Source organism: Strongylocentrotus purpuratus, unplaced genomic scaffold (genome assembly GCF_000002235.5).
Source record: "Strongylocentrotus purpuratus isolate Spur 01 unplaced genomic scaffold, Spur_5.0 spur5_scaffold_18, whole genome shotgun sequence".
In the NCBI taxonomy this organism is placed as follows: Eukaryota; Metazoa; Echinodermata; class Echinoidea; order Camarodonta; family Strongylocentrotidae; genus Strongylocentrotus; species Strongylocentrotus purpuratus.
Genome location: NW_022145603.1, coordinates 19,192,020 through 19,211,524, shown reverse-complemented (window position 1 = coordinate 19,211,524; position 19,505 = coordinate 19,192,020). Strand labels below are relative to the sequence as shown.

At 37.4% G+C, this 19,505-nt stretch overlaps 1 protein-coding gene across 5 annotated transcripts in view; it reads left to right on the top strand.

Annotated features, from left to right (window-relative positions):
• The first annotated feature begins 4,250 nt into the window (after positions 1-4,250).
• LOC593238 (tetraspanin-4) overlaps positions 4,251-19,505 on the top strand; it is a 33,185-nt gene continuing 17,930 nt past the window's right edge. Inside the window, exon 1 of one of the 5 annotated variants that reach the window (XM_030989375.1) lies at positions 4,251-4,318. The gene's annotated coding sequence lies outside the window, so the exon portion shown is untranslated. Of the gene's footprint in view, positions 4,319-16,543; positions 16,776-19,505 lie in introns of those variants that run through there. The other 4 variants (XR_004064737.1, XR_004064736.1, XM_030989374.1 and 1 more) reach the window with 4 other exon arrangements.

The window sequence follows — 19,505 nt, the reverse complement described above, 5'->3', positions numbered from 1 at the left end:
CAAGCAGAATTCCCCATTCAATATTTAGAACACAGATTGTTATGTTTTAAACCGGCCTTTAGAATTGTTCATCAAATAGAAATGAAATTTGTTTGGGTTTTGGCTTTTGGGGGTATTAAAAGATATTAACCTTACATTAGATGACTGCAAAATGAGACATGGAGAAATAAATGTTAAACCATTACTGTACCTAAAAACCCTGGATCAAACTTCATCAAAACTTATGCTCTATATAATTTAGTAGTGGACAAAAAAAAATCAACAGATAAAAAGTTACATGTACATGTTACTGTAGATGTATCTCGTGAATCCCTGTATGATATTGTATAATTATTGGCACAACAATTATAGGGCTGATTAACATTGCCATCAATGCCATTATGGTACTTTTCCTGACTCCTTCACATGATGCATATATATACTTTAAAGCCAAGATGTGTTTCATGTTTATACAATATATCACAGTTAATGTAATGTATACTCAAGTGACATGAGCGTAGGTGTACAGGGGGAACATGATGATGATGATGATGATGATGAATTGATGATGGTACCTGGTAGGTGATAATTTCTTTACCTTACACCGCTATCTCCGGTCCAGACAGCTGTGTGTTTTGATAATAGGCCCAAAGTAATACATAGGCCTATACATATACTCGTACAGTTTATGTATCTTGGATTCCAGACATGGAGGGGGCAATTGTAGTCTACGAGTACGGACTCTAATTTGACACTTTAACGCAATTCCTAGAGCCTTGAGCAGAGCCTAGATATGTCAGTCTCTGGATGCATGTGTCCACTTTAAGAGCGGCTAAAGTACAGAGCCTAGATTGTAGTCTCATAATTGCATATAGGCCCAAGGTAGTAGCCTATACATACATTATGTTCTGTAATACATTTAGTTTCAATTCAATTCGTATTTATTTCATTTCCAACCAAAAGAGAGAGGCCCATAGGTCTAGCCATTGAAGGGCATTTGTATAATGGGGGAGCTATACAAAATATGAAAAGAAGGAAAATGGGGCAGTAAGCGATTTAGCTCTTGGAAGCTCTGAATGGGCTCTGGTAAACTGGAAAAGAGGTCTGGATAGTAAGGACAATGAAATACATAAAGAATTGGTCTAAGAAAAGGACACTGACTGAAAAATAACATCAAAATAAGAAAGAAAGGGGCTTCTGTGGGTTTTTTTTTGGGGGGGGGGGGGGGGCATCAGTGTCCTTCGTACCCGTGATTGAAGTATGAGTAAACAAAGCCAACAAATGAGGTGAGAGGGCCTTAATTTCTTGTTGGCTTTACTTCCTGACCCTTTTATTAATTTTTCTCTTGTTTTTATTTCATTTGATTGGGGGTGGGAGGGGGGGGGGTGCATAGTTCCCTTGTGACCCCGTAGCTGTGCAAGACGCCTTTAATATGGATATGAGGTGTTGCATTGAGGCAACAATGGACACACATACATGTATGCAAGTCATGCATATGTATTATTATTGCAAGGCTGTAAGGATGTCCTTTCTGCTAATGCTGTTTTCACTTTATATGCATACATTGTATTGTCACTTGGAAGGTCACAGCCTTAATCATCCTTCTTAAGCCATTAAACACTTCAAAATCAAATTAAAGATGTAGGCCCCTGGATTTTCTGAAGGCTCGTGTCTTTTGCACAACATTTCTAAGAACTCCTTTGGTTTTTTTAAAGGCACACTGCCATACTTGTAGCTACGTACTTGCTCCCTCTATATAGAAAACTTCCCCAATCGGTGCCTGTTGGTCCCCCATGATCCTCTTTTTCTTATGTTAAATGAGAGCGGAGTTAATGAGATAGCCACCTGTCACAGTGACCTTGATGGCTCTCTGTGTGGTCTAATCCCTTCTGGCCCAGTAGTGGTGACGGTCTTTAAGACCCCGTTCTCACTCACTTTGAAAGTGGTCTTAGTTAGACCGCTCCAGACCGCTCCAGAGGAACGGGTCTTGAGGAACGGTTTGCGAGCGTTCACACTCCGAGCAGTTTTTATGGCTCAAACCGCTCCACGAGTCAAAGTGGTCTTGTTCCTATGGCAGCTCAGGTAGGCGGGTCAATTTTTTCGCGCGCGGAATACAATCCGTATGTACCGTACTACATGTTTCGCACCGAAGGTCACTAGCTCACTTCCGTTCAAAGTACGCTTTCCGTTCACATTGCACGTTAGAGCGCTCTGGAGCGCTCTTAATAAGACCCGCTCCTCAAGACCACCTCGGAAGGTGGACTTCTGGAGCGGTCCAGAAGTCCGCTTCCTGGACCACTTTGAGCGTTCTCACTCACCTAAGAACCGCTCCTGAGGAGCGGGTCTTAGTTAGAGCGCTCCAGAGCGCTCCAACGAAGTGAGTGAGAACGGGGTCTAAGGTTCTTCTTTCATATTTATGTATATAAAGAGTTGAAAGTTTTGGATGAAGATGGATTCGTTTATTTAAAGAACAGCTCTCTAGAAAGAAAAGGACATGTATAAATGTATAAAGTTAGGAGGTAAGAGAGAGAGAGAGAGAGAGAGAGAGAGAGGGGGCGGAGTGAGTGAGTGAGAGCAGACTTGGATTGGAGAATGAGATATTGAGATGGATAGAGAGGGGTACCATATTTATATAAAGAAAAAGAAAGTAAGTGAAAGAGCGAGAGAAAGATGAAAAAATGAAAGTTCAACGTCAATCGTTGTTTTTATTGTAAAATAAAAGAGAACATTGCAAAAGTCAGGAGAATAATATTGTCCTATTTACAGTAAAATACAATATATAATGTTATGAAATGTACATTGACATATAATAGTTCAACAATAAATAAAAAGGAGAACGTGACTACAGGCATTGAAAAGATAAAGTCAAACAGCAATTATTATAATTAATGAAATTGAAGGCAAGGTTATGGGTGCTGTGGATGTATACTTTCACAAACACATGTGTAAATGTTTCATGAAAATAAGACAAGTCCATTTGTGACAACGCCACAACAAATTGCAATTTAATAGTCACAAACACAAAACAAATTGCAATTTAATAGTCACAAAAACAAACAAAAACAAAATCGTCGGACTAAATTTGGGAGGGAGAGAAGACTGGAAATCAGCTGAGCAAGACAGACAGCAATGGTAAAGCTACATACACATAAGGCCTGTCATTATCAGCTCGACTTGCCAAATAACCCGCTATTATCCCAAAGCTAGAAATTGCGTCCTCACCGGACCGATACACTTATCACAAACTAGCTCGGACGGGTGCAAATTAGCCCACTATTTCCTAAATAGGAGGATATTTTGGAAACAAGACCAATATTTCTCTTGATATTTTCTCTACCAAATTCCTGCTAATTGCAACTGCTGGCTGATGAAAACTCAAATCAACTGGTTAATTTGCGATCGGGATGGTTAAGGAGCGGGTTATTTGGCAAACTTGAGCTGATGAAGACAGGCCTGTTCATATAGTGTATGTGCAGTATATAGTAGCCCACCATTATAATATCCAGCACAGCAGATGAGCTCATCATCAAGCTCAGGGTCATTCATCTTCAGGTGCAGCTAGTCTAATGGCATATTAAAGCTCTCATCCGCCTAGTAGAAAACCAGTAAACTTGAAAAGCAAATATGGGTTAGACAGGTATAGGGGTGCATCCAGGAATCTGTAAATGGAGGGGGGGGGGGGTGAGGGGGGGGCAGCATCACCTTTGAATTTAAAAAAGGTTATATTTAATAATGATAATTTAAAAAAAATTATAATATTAAAATTTGAAAAGGATCATTCAATATTTATTTCATTTTCATCAACAACAAAAATGTCTGCCAGAACATAAATAGATAACAAACATGCTTAGAAGCAAACAAGAATAAAAACAGAACAAAACAACCTTATTTTGAGGTTAGGTTATGGGTTACGGTATGGTGTGTGTAAATTCACAAGTTTGCTGTTTCACCATGTTGGTAGTCCTGCCAAGGACTGTTGGGTGTAAAACAACAAAAAGGGTGGGAGAAGTATTGTTTCAGTTTCATCCTATCAATGACTACTTGGTATATTTTTTCAAGACTTAATCAAAAAAAGGTGCATGTACATGTATGTATTTTTATTCATGGATGTTTGTTTTCTTTGTGCATTTTATAGATGCAAAGAAAAACAGGAGATTGTAATGAATTGATGTATATGCAAATGGTTTTTACAAGTGTGACTGTCATTACCGTTATTAATTCAAACACTTCAACTTCTAAATCAAAATAAATATTCTTTCATTTCCATTTCGTTTATATTTAAAACAGAGCTCAACTACTGTGGTTAACTCCAGGAAACTTTGCAAGTGGATGCCTAAAGGTACTATATTTTGTATATGATCATTAAAGTTTTTATGTCTTTGCTTTGATTTAAAGATGAAGTTGAGTTCTGGTCATGCGATTGCATTGTGAAAGAAACGGTGTGGAACCGACCAGAAAATGTTGATCATCTAGCATGTAAGAATTTGTGTGTATTGCAAGGTTCTGGAATCATCAAAATGATAAGAAATTTGGCCAAGTCTTGGTAAAGTTACAAACACTTGCACAGAAAGATGTATATGGGACTACACGAACACGTGGCGTAAAAAGCCGGCCCCCGATTTTTACGATGTTACATGCATATTTAGAATATGAAGGCAATTGAAGAGCCATGCTTTTCAGGGAACATGTCTTAACTGATGTTCTTCCACACTTGCATAATAAGAATGAGTAATGCTCAAAAATTATTTTTCACCTCCCCAGAACTCAACCTTCTCTTTAATAGTGTTCTTTTTAAATCTAACTGGTAAAAAAAAGCATATGTGTGAAATATTTTTGTTTCATAAAGGCCTACTTATTTTACCTTTAACCAATATTGCCTGTATGATTCAAACCTCAAGGTACCCCATGCATGCACAGACAGCTGAACAGTTGCTCATGAAAATCAAAAGAATTGAGGCTCGACCAGGGCTAGCTTTTATGAGTGGCTGCGGCTCGCTGGCTGGTTGGTTGGTTGGCTGGTTATACATGTATATGTGCCATGCAGGTTGAGCCTACTGGAATGAATACGGGAAGATAGGACTATAACCGCGGTTCCGAAAAGTGAAATTTTGTGTAGATATGATACGTACAGAAGCAGTGTACATGTAGTTAATCAATAAGCCTTTTAAAAAAATTTACTCTGTAGATATAATAAGGAAACATACAGTGAAATGTTGTATATTGATATTTGAGCATTATTTTGAATGAAAAAACTTGTTAAAGAATCTAGGTCTGTTTCTATTGTGAAGGTCATATCAAGGACTTAGGTCCAAGGTCATATGGTATAAAAACTTCTGACAGCTATAGACCTGATCATGAATGCATAGTAGTCTGTAAGCACAGGCTCTAATTTGAAACTTCACCACAACCCTGAAAGCTTGCTCTGTCAGTCTGACTGTGCCTGGAAGAGCATAGTACATGTATGCAGTATGCCATCAGCCTAGTCTTGTAGTGCAGACACAATTACGCAAAACAAAGGACAAGGGTTTGAGCCTGCTAAAGAAAGTGCCCTTCGATAATGTGTCAGATATGCCAATCTTGAGGATTTTTCAAAGAAAATTGATAAAATATGAGGGGGGGGGGGAGGGGGACATGAACATCAGAAAATACATAATTGTAATATCTTGAAAAGTCTGACCCCCCAAAAATCAAATCATTTATTAATGGTTTTGAATACTGTTACTGTTTGCTACCCTCACTTTTGCTTACATTTCTCATTATTTGAATATCAGTTTAGGATTTTGTAAAAACTTCCTTATGCTTGTGGACTCTCTGTGTTGACCATCTAAAATGTACATGTAAGCTGACACGATTCAACCAACCTCTTCAAAACTATTTTCTTCTTATGACGTTTGATGTGTAAACTGTCTCGAGTGCGAACAGGCCATAATTCGTAAAGATCAATTGACTCTTGTGAGTGGGGGTCAAGTTTGTTACAAGGAAAACTCTTGAGTGATAAAATCCAATTGACTTGACATTGGGGTCACCATTGGTTTACCGAGTGCTTTTGAGGTCACGCTAGCTATAGTTGAGCAGGGAGGGGGATATAGTATCCCATGATCAGAGCTGCCAACTATTATGTTTTTCCCAGAATTTTTCTGTTTTTTTCTCAAAATTAAGGTAGTATGTTTTTTCTTCATAAAATCTCTCTTTTTTTTCTTTTTTTGTGTGCACATACTGCACGTCAACCAAATGCCCTAAAATGTTGATCACTACTTCAACAGAAAGTTTCACTAGAGATTTATGATGAGTACGACTTTACATAGTAGTTGAAAGTTGGAAAGTGAAAGGTGCAAATATTCTCAAAAAGAATGAAATACTGATACAAAAAAACAAACAAAAAAACTACTGACTTGTGAATTAATAAACTATGTGTCCTAATATGGAAATAACAGCATGGGGAATAGACATTTCTGCATTAGAAGTGTGTCGCATGTGGTTGTAAGTTTTGTTTTAATGAATTCCTTTTTTTTGTTGCTTGAAATTCCTGTTTTTTTTGCCATCATGGTTCCTTTCTTTGGTTGCACAAGGTTTGCAGCTCTGCATGATAAATACAAGGTGTCATGGAGGTGGTACAGGGACACCATTTGTGTAACATGTAAAGAGTTAAATCAAGGTATAGAAGATATTTGGGCCTTTAATCCTTTATAAGTTTTGGGGAATTATTATCAACTGCTTCAATTTTTAATAATTTTTTTTTAATGATTTGGTCCAGTCACCTTTATCAAGCAAGGTCGAATATGCAGTAAAATTTGCAAATCGAGGGTTCAAATGTGTTTATCCAGGCATAGTCTAACAAGTATATATATGCTGAATGGCAAAAAATTAAAACATACCTTATAAACTTGTATGTATTTCATAAACAAGATTTGACCAAAGATTTGCGTGTTGATTTCTTATTCTTGATAAGTTTTTCAATCGTCATAATGCGTGAAATCTCATTATATTTAAGAATAGGCAACCAACCCACAAATGATTGCATGGGTCGTTGAAGAAAGGAGTTAGTTCTGAACAGAGGCGTAGCAAGCTATGGAGGTGTGTCAGCTATATTGCATGCTACTCACTCAAACAAACAGGGCAGAAAGTTAGAAATATTTGACTTTTTGATCCCATTATTGCCCACACAAAGCCCACATGATATTTGCTTGCACTGGACCGAGAAGTGGGAGCCACATTCACATTTGAAATCTAATCCTTACATGAACCTGTCCTCAATGGGCTTAGAATTTGGAGCCTCTGTCACATTTGAAATTAATCCTGATATGAACCTCCCCTTCATGGACCAAGAAGTGGAAGCCTCTTTCACATTTGAAATCTAATCCTGATATGAACCTCTCCTCCCTGGACCAAGAAGTGGAAGCTTCTTTCACACTTGAAATCTAATCCTGATATAGTCTCTCCTCCGTGGGCTACGAAGGGGGAAGCCTCTTTCACATTTGAAATATAATCCTGATATGAACCTCTCCTCCATGTACCAAGAAGTAGGAGCCTCTTTCACATTAGAAATCTAATCTTGATATGAACCTCTTTCAATGGACCAAGAAATGGGAGCCTCTTCACATTTAAAAAAATCTGATCCTGATATGACCCTCTCTTCGGTGGACCAAGAAGGGAAGCCCTTTCACATTTGAAAATGTAATATTGCTAGAAACCTCTTCCAACCAAGAAGTGGCAGCTCCTTTTAAATAGACAATTTGATCCTAACATGAACCTCTGACTTTTAACCCTAAATCTAAAACCACTTTTTACACGTAATTATCCATAGTTTTGACGACATCTTTTACATGTTGTCATACATTTCAATCATTATTGGGAAGGGAAATACCAGTTAGTGTAATATTTTACAAATTATATAAGTCTATTGTGGTGGATACTGACAGGCCTCAGTCATGAAGATGGAAGTGTTCTGATCTTTAAAAAACTAATTTTTGTTACTTTCTTTTATACTTTTGTAGCTGGTACTGGTATTAAATATTAGGCTATTCCTATAATATATTCTTATCATTATTTATTTGTTGCAACCAAAACTTGAGGTTGGATTTCAAATTCATATAAAAATACAAGCAGATGGATAACAGTGGTAGAAATAATGTACACAAAGACAAAGAATTACTATATAATAATTTATGAAGAAAAAATGTAAAAAGTTTCTTCCAATGAAAGAAGTTCAAAGCATATATCTGTAGTACTTGGTGTGAAATTGTGAATGGTATTGAAATACAACCAACTCGCATTCTATTTTGTGAATGAATAGATTTGCCATCCAGGCTGCTGTGGAATGCAGAACGAACAACGGCTAATTTTTCTATATTTTGAACAGCTGATAATCATCAGTTCATTGAGATGTTAGGCTAGTAATGCTCAAGGCATATGTTTGTAGGTCAAGTTTATTCGAAATTCCAGAGAGCTGAGAGTAAGAGTACAAACCCACTCGCTTGCTTGACTGGGGAACCGCAAAATGTACTGACCATATGTTATGATTCCAAGGCATGGTATATGTTGAACATTCATCGTGGTGGGTGGGGCAGGCAAAATGTTGTGACATTGCATCTTCCATGAAGAAAGTGAGAGAGAGGGGAGATTGGGAGTGGTAGGGAGAGGAGGAGAGAGGGGGAAGAGGAGGAGGGGAGGCTAAAGGGAGAAAGGGACAGCTAGCGAGAAACAGAGAGAGATATAGAAAGAAAGAAAGAAAGAAAGAAAGAGGAGGTGGGGAGAGAGAGAGAGAGAAGCAGAGAGAGAGAGAGAGGGAGAGAGGGAAAGAAAGAACGAACGAAAGAAAGAGGAGGGAGAGAGAGAGAGAGAGAGATGAGAGAGAATGGAGGGGTTGATAGTCTGTACAGGGAGAGAGAGAGAAAGAAAGAAAGAAAGAAAAGGGGGAGGGGGAGTGAGATGAGAGTAGATGGAGGGGTTGACAGTCTGTGCAGGGAGAGACAGAAACAGAGAGAGAGAAAGAAAGAAAGAAAAAAAGAAAGAGTAGGAGTGAGAGATGAGAGAGAGGATGGGGGGGGGGGTCATAGTCTGCAGGGAGAGAGAGAGAGAGAGAGAGAGAGAGAGAGAGAGAGAGAGAGAGAGAGAGAGAGAAAAAAAAAAGGGGGGGCACATCTCAATAATGCCCCAAAGGATTTGTGGAATGTTTAAAACTGTTTTCTTGAGCTGAACAGGATAAAAAAAAAAAAAATCTCCAGATGAAGTTTTCATCAAAGCTCCAAGGAGTAGGAGGATGAGGGCCAATGGTTCTTTTATTGGAGGGTAACAACCAGAGAAATCGACATACCAGACTAGTAATAAGTCTGTAAATAGCATTTGTGGAGACGATTTAAAGGGAGTCCTCTAAACAAAAGTCTGTGTATCTCAGAAAATCTCTTACTGTTTCCTTGTAGACTATAGTTCAAATTTAGACTTTAAGTGCTCAAACAAGTCTTAAGTTGTAATCTTATAATCTGCCAGGTGCCATCTTTGAATACAGCTCTTGATAGAATAGACCTTTGAGTTGTGATTACTTTTCAGTGAATATTAGGATTTTCTGCTACCAGTAGTTGTTTTTGTTTTTTTGCTGATCTAAACGTACCACTTTAATGCATGATAAACAATTCAGAATAATTGTACCAAATAGATATCCTTTATCATTTGTCAAAATACAATAGCATTATCAGAACGGAAACTTATAAAACTATAAAAAGTATGAATTATAATACATGTACATCAGGGCTTGACACCAGCCGCGCCAGTGACTCATGAATTTGAAGTCTGGACCCCAATAATTTGACATTTGTAGGTAGGGCTCAAGGGAAACCCAATCAGCAAATATTCTCTGATTTTTCTGCTTTTATAAAAATTAACTTATTATGAGGATTGGATTGCCCTGTATGCTACACCAGCCTCTCTCCACTTATGTATTGAAGGGGTACCTGGTACTGACAAGAAGGAATTCCTTGAACGTTTTGAGCATCGGAACTGGTACCCTAGCTCGAGCTGAGGTACTATCTGAGCACCATGAGCAACATGTGTGATAGAAATGTGATCCTTAACATTTTTAGTTATTATTATCAGTATTATACTTTGTAATGTTCCCCACTATTTTCATTTGATTTCCAGTACTGGGTCCGGCATTGTAAATGTAGCCATGAAATATCCTATATTGAAATGTAATTCCAGGTGATTCTGTGTCATGTGGGTGACATTTTAATGAGTTGGATCTTTTGTTTTCTTTTCGATAATTGCTGGTATTTCTCATAAGTGGAATAAATATCATATGTGCAGGTAGGGGCAGTGACCTGACACTGATGCCTTCATAGGGTTAGGGTACTTTTAAGAAAAAGTATATGGCCTTTTTGACCATCAGATCAAGGGGATTGTAAAGTCTTCATCCAACACAAATAATCTCCCTAGATGTGCCTCATTGTATTTATCCTGGGAGAGATATATACCAAAGGCTTCAAGATTATTTAACTGTTTCCAGTGAAAGATTAATTTATACAGATTACCAGCGTTAAAAAAGGGTTATCATGTCCAGGTACGCCAGTTTTCAGGCAATAGCGTGAATTCAGGCCCTGGCGAGTTATTTTCATAGTTTAGGCTTTTATGTGTACAAACTAGCTCATTCTAGGTGATTTTCAGGCCCTCTAATTCTTACTGGCATCCCTGCATGGAGCTCATCAAGACCAGAAATGGATAACTGTTCAAAGTCATTGCGTTTCATCTCACAAAGCAATCCCTCCATCAATTAATGCCTATAGTTTTGTGCAAAATTTCAAGCGTGGCAAACAAGCAACCGTGCGGGAGAGGCAAAGAAAGCAACCAAAGAGTTAAAACTCCTTGAAACTTTGAGAAAACACAGCCCCTATCTCAAAATACAGTACAGTTCAGTTGCAGTTTCAGTTCAGTTTTATTTTTCATTTCCAATAATTGCAAACACACAAAATATTACTATATGAGTGGAAAATGTCACACGTGGCAAACAGGCAACTATGCAGGAGAGGCAAGGAAAGCAACCAAAGAGTTAAAGCTTTATGAAATTTGAAGAAAACACAGCCCCTATCTCAAATTACAGTTCAGTTCAGTTCAGTTATCATTATTATTATATTTATCTATTCGGCAAAAACAAAGAAAATCATTGAACACAAAACAAGAGCACATTTGGAAAAGAGTCACATGGATACGGGGAAAAGAAACAGATTAACTAAATAACTGTTTCAGTTCAGTTCAGTTTTATTTTTCAACAGAACAGTAATTTTTTTTCAGTCAACAGCCTCTAATTTTTGCAGTCATACGCCAATAACTGACTTCCAGCTCTCTGCAAACACGTAAAAAAATTACTATTTGTGTGGAAGATTTCACACGTGGCAAACGAGCAATCATTCAGAGAAGCAAAGAAAGCAACCAAAGAGTTAAAACTTCTTGAACGTTTGAAAAAAAAATGACAATCTCAAAATGCAGTAATTTTTTTCTTCAGTCAACAACTTCTAATTTGTTGCAGTCATAGCCCTAATCAATGTCCAGTTCTCTGCAAACACAAAAAATTACTATTTGTGTGGAAAATTTCACACGTGGCAACCAAGTGACCATGCAGGAGAGGCAAAGAAAGCAAGTAAAGGGTTAAAAATTCTTGAACATTTGAGAAAAGACTGACAAACTCAAATTGCAGTAAAAAATTTTCAGTCAACAACTAAATTTTTGCAGTCATACCCCAATAATAACCAACTTCCAGTTCTCTGCAAACACGAAAAAATGACTATTTGTCTGGAAATGACCTCTCCCGGTCTAATGACTTTGACAGAGACCTCACAAACAAGCATCCATTTTTGGTCCGTTTATCACCAAATAGCTCGCATTTCTAGAGATCAACGAACCATTGACTTCCGTACAAACACGTTGTTTTGTATAGTGATCTAGCTAAACTGTGCAAAGAATGTATTGGGTTTCTGTTTGCTCATCTTCAGAAATGGATGATGGTAGTTATTGATTTTTTGCCTTTTATGGCCATTTATGTAACATAATGAGGATGATGATGTGTTCCCGGTAATCTGTTTTTATATGCAAATTGAGGTTTTATCCCCTGAAAACTTCATATTAATGTATATAGAGGCTCATTGTTTACCGGTAATGGATGTTTGCATTTTGAGGGAAAGTATTTATGGTTTGTAATGTAGGTTTTGTTTGAACCAAAAAATTATGACTGACTAAAACAATATCTTACTAAAAAACCTGGAAATGACCCTAAAAGCAATAATAAACTTTCATGAATTCCCCAAATTCCATGTCTTGTGATTCAACTGTTTAGGGCCCGAAGCTGTTGTCAATGTCAAATAAATATTAATTATCATCTGAAGTGCTTTTAACAGTTTCTCTGGCAACCATTTGTCTGGCCTTTTTAGCTCCTGATTTACAATCAGTCTGTTTTTCATTTCTCTTTCAAATAGTGAATTGGTTCCGATTGAGTTGATTTTTTGAAAAAAGTTGCGATCGTGTTGCTATAAAACATGACTTTAACCTTGCATTAGCTTTACCGGTAGTTGAATTCATATAATTGGGGCCATTAAATGAAACCTCATGTCTCGAGCTACACGTAGGCTTGTACAAATGTATCATGTTCATGGCTGGTGGTTTAGGAAGTACGATTGACTCGCATCACAATGTCACTTGTAACCCAAACTCGAAGGGTGAATATGATGAATACAACTTGATGGTAATTGTGGTATTGTGGTCCAAATGCTCAAAGTGGTGTTGATGTGTTGAAATATGAAGGAATCAAGGTTCATTCGAGGGTAGATGTTGATCCATTTTGTTTGATCATGAATCGGTTAAGAGCATTCCTGGTAATGTCAAGGTTGTGGTAATTGCGCTATATCAAGAGTACAGGTCTTGGCAAATATTAGATTTTGTTAGCACATATGTTTATTTGGGGGTAAACTAATGAAAAATCAACAGTTAGAGTGTCTTATTCTGTTATGTAATATTATTATTTGAAGCTACATTTATGGAATTATGTCCAAAACTGTAATATTACATCTTAAGTTTTGGACATAAAAAAACATATCTTTCTTCTTGGAATGCAAAATTATCTCATGAATGAGATATAAAACATTAAGGCCTTATGATCAAAAACCCATCATGAAATGATATCTTAAGTTTTTTTGGAACTACTTTCGGAATGCACCACTGTAACCTAACAAATCAGTGATTAGTCTCCATAACAATATTCCCTGTCTGAAAGATATTGCGGAGCAGTTCGGAGGCAAGACTATTAATTTGCTCGACCCTGTCAAAAGGCTCCGGAAAACGTTCCCTTCCTGGACGCACCCTTTGCTTGAGTCAGACCTTCCCTAAACCCCCGTCCCCCCTGAACCTCCTTACCCCCCTCCTGCACCCCTTCCTGCACCCCCTTACCCCCTTCCGAAACCCCAAGTCCCTCTTTCTGCTGTTGATAATGACCTCTAGAATATGACATGATGAATATTTTATCTGTTGGCAGACAGAAGGGCTTTAAAGGTACTATGTCCCATTTGCAGCCAACATCAAAATCTGTAGAACTTTGCAGGAATTATGAATATGTCATGTACATGTATGTCCTGTCTGTGAAATTTAGGCATTAGCAGTGTCCTAATATGTATTCAAATTATGCAAGGAAACCTAAATGGATTGAAATCACTAAGTCGATTCAACAACTGTTGGTCCTTATTTTCCCACTTAAAGACATTTTCAAGCCCTTTCGTTCTGAGGGAAGTTCTAAATTAGTATTATCTTTCAAATGCCTTTGGAAAATAACCTTTTCATATTTTTGGCCTGCAAATGGGACATAGTACCTTTAACATGGCATTGAACTTCATACCCCTCAGGCTCCCAACAGATCATTTTCTCGTCCCCCCCTACATAGAAACAAGTAGACAGGTGACAGCTAATGTCAGATAATGTAGTTTTGATGTGATCCGAACAGCTGGATAACCGTTCAGAAAGGTCCAGAAGAGGCGTTTGTATATACTGTATCCCAAGATGTTTATTCTTAAAGAGCACTTGAACCCTTGAATTTGGTTCCTTTGTATGAAAGCAGAAAAATAAGACAAACAGTTGGATAAGGTTTGAATTAAATCAGACCGCAATCAGAAAAATGAATGTTTAAAGATAAAGTTGAGTTCTGGTCATGCGATTGCATTGTGAAAGAAACGGTGTAAAATCGACCAGAAAAAGTTGATCATCTAGCATATAAGAATTTGTGTGTATTGCAAGGTTCTGGAATCATCAAAATGATAAGAAATTTGGCCAAGTCTTGGTAAAGTTACAAACACTGTACACAGAAAGATGTATACGGGACTACACGAACACGTGGCGTAAAAAACCCCCCCCCCCCCCCCCCCCCGAGTTTTACGAGTTACATGACATATTTAGAATATGAAGGCATTTGAAGAGCCATGCTTTTCAGGGAACATGTCTTATCTGATGTTCTTCCACACTTGCATAATAAGAATGATAACGCTCACAAATTATTTTTCACCTCTTCCCAGAACTCAACCTTCTCTTTAATGTATGAGAAAGCTAAACATACTTGAGGCTGTGTGTATGTACTTTGCAAATATAAAGCAAAGCCTTGATTTCTTTGGAGTCCAAAGAAGTGCAGGTTTTTTCCAAAAAAAAATTCTGTTCAATAATTTGTTTAAAGACGCAAGTTTATTAAACAGCATTATCAGGTATCCAAAATTTAATCATTTTTAACATGTCTTTTCTACAAGATATAGTAGGGAGAAAAAAAATGAAATTAATCCTACATTATACACAACATAAGTGAGGATGTGATTTTGCAATAAAAGTGGAATATGGGTCTTAGTAAACAAGATGAATGACTAGGAATATGAATGATGACACAATTTAGTGACGTGAGTCTGTCTATTTTCCATCCTACTGTCACTACATACTCTACGTGCAGGTAAACATGATCGTTATGAATCACTGACAAACTTTCCATAAGTGGCAATTATTTCACAGCTATATTCTGCACTGTCATAACTGGTAGTGGGGGGTACAGGGGGGGGGGGTCAAGGACTCAAGGTATACATTTAAAGAAGAGAAAGGGGGAAGGGTGTAGCTATTAAGGCCTCTATTCAATTCAAATTATATTGTTTAAAATCAAAACAGATAGGATCATTCTCATTTTTTTTAAATAACATTGGATAACAAATGTCAGTGGGGAAGGGGTAGAAAGTGAAAAGTTTTAGAACTTATTCTCAAAAGCTGGAGGTGGATTGGGGGGGGAGGGGAAGTATAAAGTTAAAGGTTGTAGGCGTAATTAGTAAAATGGGGGGGGGGGAACGGGAATAGATCGAAAAGTAGAACGAAAGAATGGGGAAGGCATAGAAAGTTTATTAAGAGTGGAAAGGATATACTCTGCAAAGATTTCGTTTTGTCATTTTTATTTCTGTTCTCTCAGCTATTTCTCATTCTAATTACTCAAGCACTTTTGCACAACAATAATGAGTCTGTGCGGTTTGTTACAAATATCATGAATCCTTTTACAGAAACTTCAGTCATAAAATACAGCATTGGAAAAATAAAGCACAGACAGAAACCAATATGTGCAGACTTCCTTTCAGAGCCCAGCAAAAAGTTATTAATTTCCATGGCAACATGAAAAACAAGGTCAAAGCAACAAATTTGTAGTCAAAAGAAAACGAGATTAGATTCAGTTCATGTCCCTCTGCTATTTACTATGACGTAATATTGACGTCAGATAGAAAACGCCAGGAATTGGTCATAATTGTGTTTTGGCAATGACGACATACAAGTTTAATGTTAGTCTGTGTTTAGGCACACATCTTTGTTATTACTTTTGCATTTCCCTTCAATACTATAATACTACTGGTAGTAGTAATATAGGACAAAAGTTACTTTATTTTTAATGACAAACGGTATACTATAGATTTCTTTTAATTTAAAACTAAAATATATTTTAGTAGATATTTGGAGAAAGTCGATGCATAATAATATTTTCTTATGAAACTTTTTATCAATCCCAAAAGATTAGAATACGTGAGAAAATCTAAGCCCAATTGTCAGCACATTTAAATATGACATGAAAATATATATGTGTGGCTTGTATTCTTCATTCAAACACCTCAAAACCCTAGGTAGATTCATTATTTAAATATTATGTTTGAAACTTACTTTTGAAATTACTGATATACCTTGTATGATCACTTCCTATATTAATTTCTTTGTCAATTAGAAAAAAATTGGTGTATAGCATTAGCATTATCCATGTAATTGATGTTTTTTTTTTTTAAGAGATTCATAAACTTGAACAAAAGTTAAAAACATTCCAGTTGTCTGTCTCCATTTGATTGAAATGATGAAAACAGAAAAGGGGTCTGAATTTCTAGACTATAATTTACCTTCTCTATCTCTCTCTCTCTCTCTCTCCTTTCAGGAGAAAGGACACTCGTTTGGGTGTGGCAGACCATACTGTCATATCGTTTAACTACACTACACACACACACACACACACACACAACACACACAGATCACGTTTTAGTGGTATATATATGTCCCTGTTCGCTTGGGTTTGGGTGTTGTTTGTGCGTAGACCTTTCAAAAACCTCACAACCCAGGGATCCGTTAGCGTCGTAGGAGCACCGCCCATTTTCTCTCTCTCTCTCCATTTCGCCAGTCCTCTGAAAAAGGAATAATTTGGCTTTAAATCTTTGCTTCCTTCGAGCAGGATTCGTTATTTGAGGATAAGCATTTGCTTTGAAAAGGTAGGAAACAATTTGGTGAGTTTTGTTGTCATTAATGCAGCTCTAGACTTTGTTCATCATTCTAAAAAATGAGAGATATATATCATTTTTCTCTTACACTTTCTCATTTGTTTTTCGCTGGCTTTGCTGTTGTTGTTCAGGTAGTGCATTTTGGGGTGTAGGCTGTAGCACATCTCAGCATTTATGCTCTCAAAGATTGGTGCATTTTAAACTTGCAGAGAGTAAGTCTACATTCCACCTTTTTCCCATACTTTACCTTTCACATTTACCTGATATTCTGGAAGAATGCTTTGTTGTCAGCAGTTCGGCTTCCAGTTCTAGTTTGTTTCTTCATCCTTCTTCATGTTCTTAAAGTTATAGTTGGGTGTCTTGGCAAGTAATCTGGCTCAGTTGTTCGTTCCTGTGCCAGTTATTCATCATCATCATCATCATCATCAAATCAATTCATAGGGAAACATTTCTGGGAAAGCTAAGGCTGTCCATCACTTCAAGTATGAGCTATATAGATTTCAACTTTCAAAGTCAAGTAGCAGGTTACAGTTGCTTGTCAGAGCCATGTCATGAATCTCGTATGCAACATGATACTGTAGAACTACTTGTGAAGTGTGGTGCTGAGGTCTTCCAAGTTCAAATTGTTTTGTGCTACGCTACGAGACTGCTGCATGGTTTGGGGTTTGGTTTCCAAATGTAGGAGCAGATCTACAAGAGACTATATTAAAAGAATCTGCCTGTTATCCATCCCTACTTTTTTGAAGAAAAAAAAGCTTTTCACCACTATTAATGATTGGGTTGTTTATCAGGGTATGCAATAATAGCAATATACTGGTACCCTATTTTTGTTCAAAGAGGCTCTTTTTAGATTGCTTGATAAAAAGTAGCATTTTTGGTGCTGAACCGGGTAGTGATTTATCAAGCTCTGTACAGTGTTTCCAGAGATACCATGCTAACCCCTCTCTCTGGTGTGGACTCTCCTTTTTATGCCTCCGCCACCGAAGGTGGTGCCGGAGGCATCATGTTTTCGGGTTGTCCGTCCGTACGTCCGTCCGTCCGTCCGTCCGTACGTCCGTCCGTCCGTACGTCCGTCCGTACGTCCGTCCCGTTTGACCGTTATCACAATATCTCAAGAACCATTTAAGATTTAAACTTAAGACTCGGGAATAGTATTTATCACCATAGGAAGACGATCTGATTAGATTTTGGAGTACGTAGGTCAAAGGTCACAGGTCACAGAGGTCAACTTATGAAATTCCTTGTATTGGATTTGTTAGCGCGATATCTCAAGAACCATTTGAGATTTAAACTTCAAACTTAAGGATAGTATGTATCACCATAGGAAGACGATCTGATTAGATTTTGGAGCACGTATGTCAAAGGTCAAGGGTCACAGAGGTCAACTTATGAAATTCCATACATTGAGATTGTTATCATGATATCTCAAGAACCACTAGAGATTTAAACTTCAAACTTAGTGATAGTGTGTATCACTATAGGAAAACAATCTGATTAGATTTTGGAGCACGTAGGTCAAAGGTCAAGGGTCACAGAGGTCAACTTATGAAATTCCATACATTGAGATTGTTATCATGATATCTCAAGAACCACTGGAGATTTAAACTTCAAACTTAGTGATAGTGTGTATCACTATAGGAAAACAATCTGATTAGATTTTGGAGCACGTAGGTCAAAGGTCAAGGGTCACAGAGGTCAACTTATGAAATTCCATACATTGAGATTGTTATCATGATATCTCAAGAACCACTGGAGATGTAAAAACTTCAAACTTAATGATAGTGTGTATCACCATAGGAAGACAATCTGATTAGATTTTGGAGCACGTAGGTCAAAGGTCAAAGGCCACAGCGCACATTATGAATGCAAAAACAGCTTGTAATCGCGTTATCTCAAGAACCGATTGATGGATTCATGCCAAAATTAGGTCATGTTTGTTACTTGCAGAGCCAATGAACTGAGTAGATTCTTGGTTCATAAGGTCAAAGGTCAAAGGTCATGGGCCCATTATGTATGCAAAAATAGCTTGTGAACGCATTCTCATTAGAACTGACAGATGGATTACTATTTAACTCAGAACATCTTGCAGAGCCAATGAACTGAGTAGATTTTATGGTCATGAGGTCAAAGATCAAAGGGTCATATATGTATATGAGAAATTGCTTGTAATCACAATATTCTGAGAACCTGTCAATGGATTACCATTGAACGTGAATTCAATTTTTTTTTTCTGTTTTGGTTTGTAAAATTGCTCTATAACGGAGGCATCATTTTCGACTGCGCGCAGTCGAATTCCATCTAGTTAATTTCTAATTTGATGTATACACTCTTTCAAGATTGGCAAATGAAATATATACCGGTATACTTGCCACATTGGTTTGAATAAAATTGCTTATTCAATTTATATCGTAGATTTCAATTTAAAGTTTTTGTTAGATAAAATTTTGCCAACCCTACTTCAGCTCAGGAGGTCCTACACGAGCAAGGCTGTTGCTCTTCTTTACAACTCATGTCATGGTATATGTACATGTATGTGCTCTGTTTTGATTTCTGCATTCCATGCATACATGAAGATACTAATAGAAGATGCACAGTATCTCTGTCTATCCACTGTTTACCACTATGTAGGCTTTGATAAGATACACAAACACTGGTACTGCACTGGGGCCCACGGCGTTCGGGCAATATTAAAGGAATAATGCATAGTGTTGGAATAATTTGGTGTTGATAAATCAC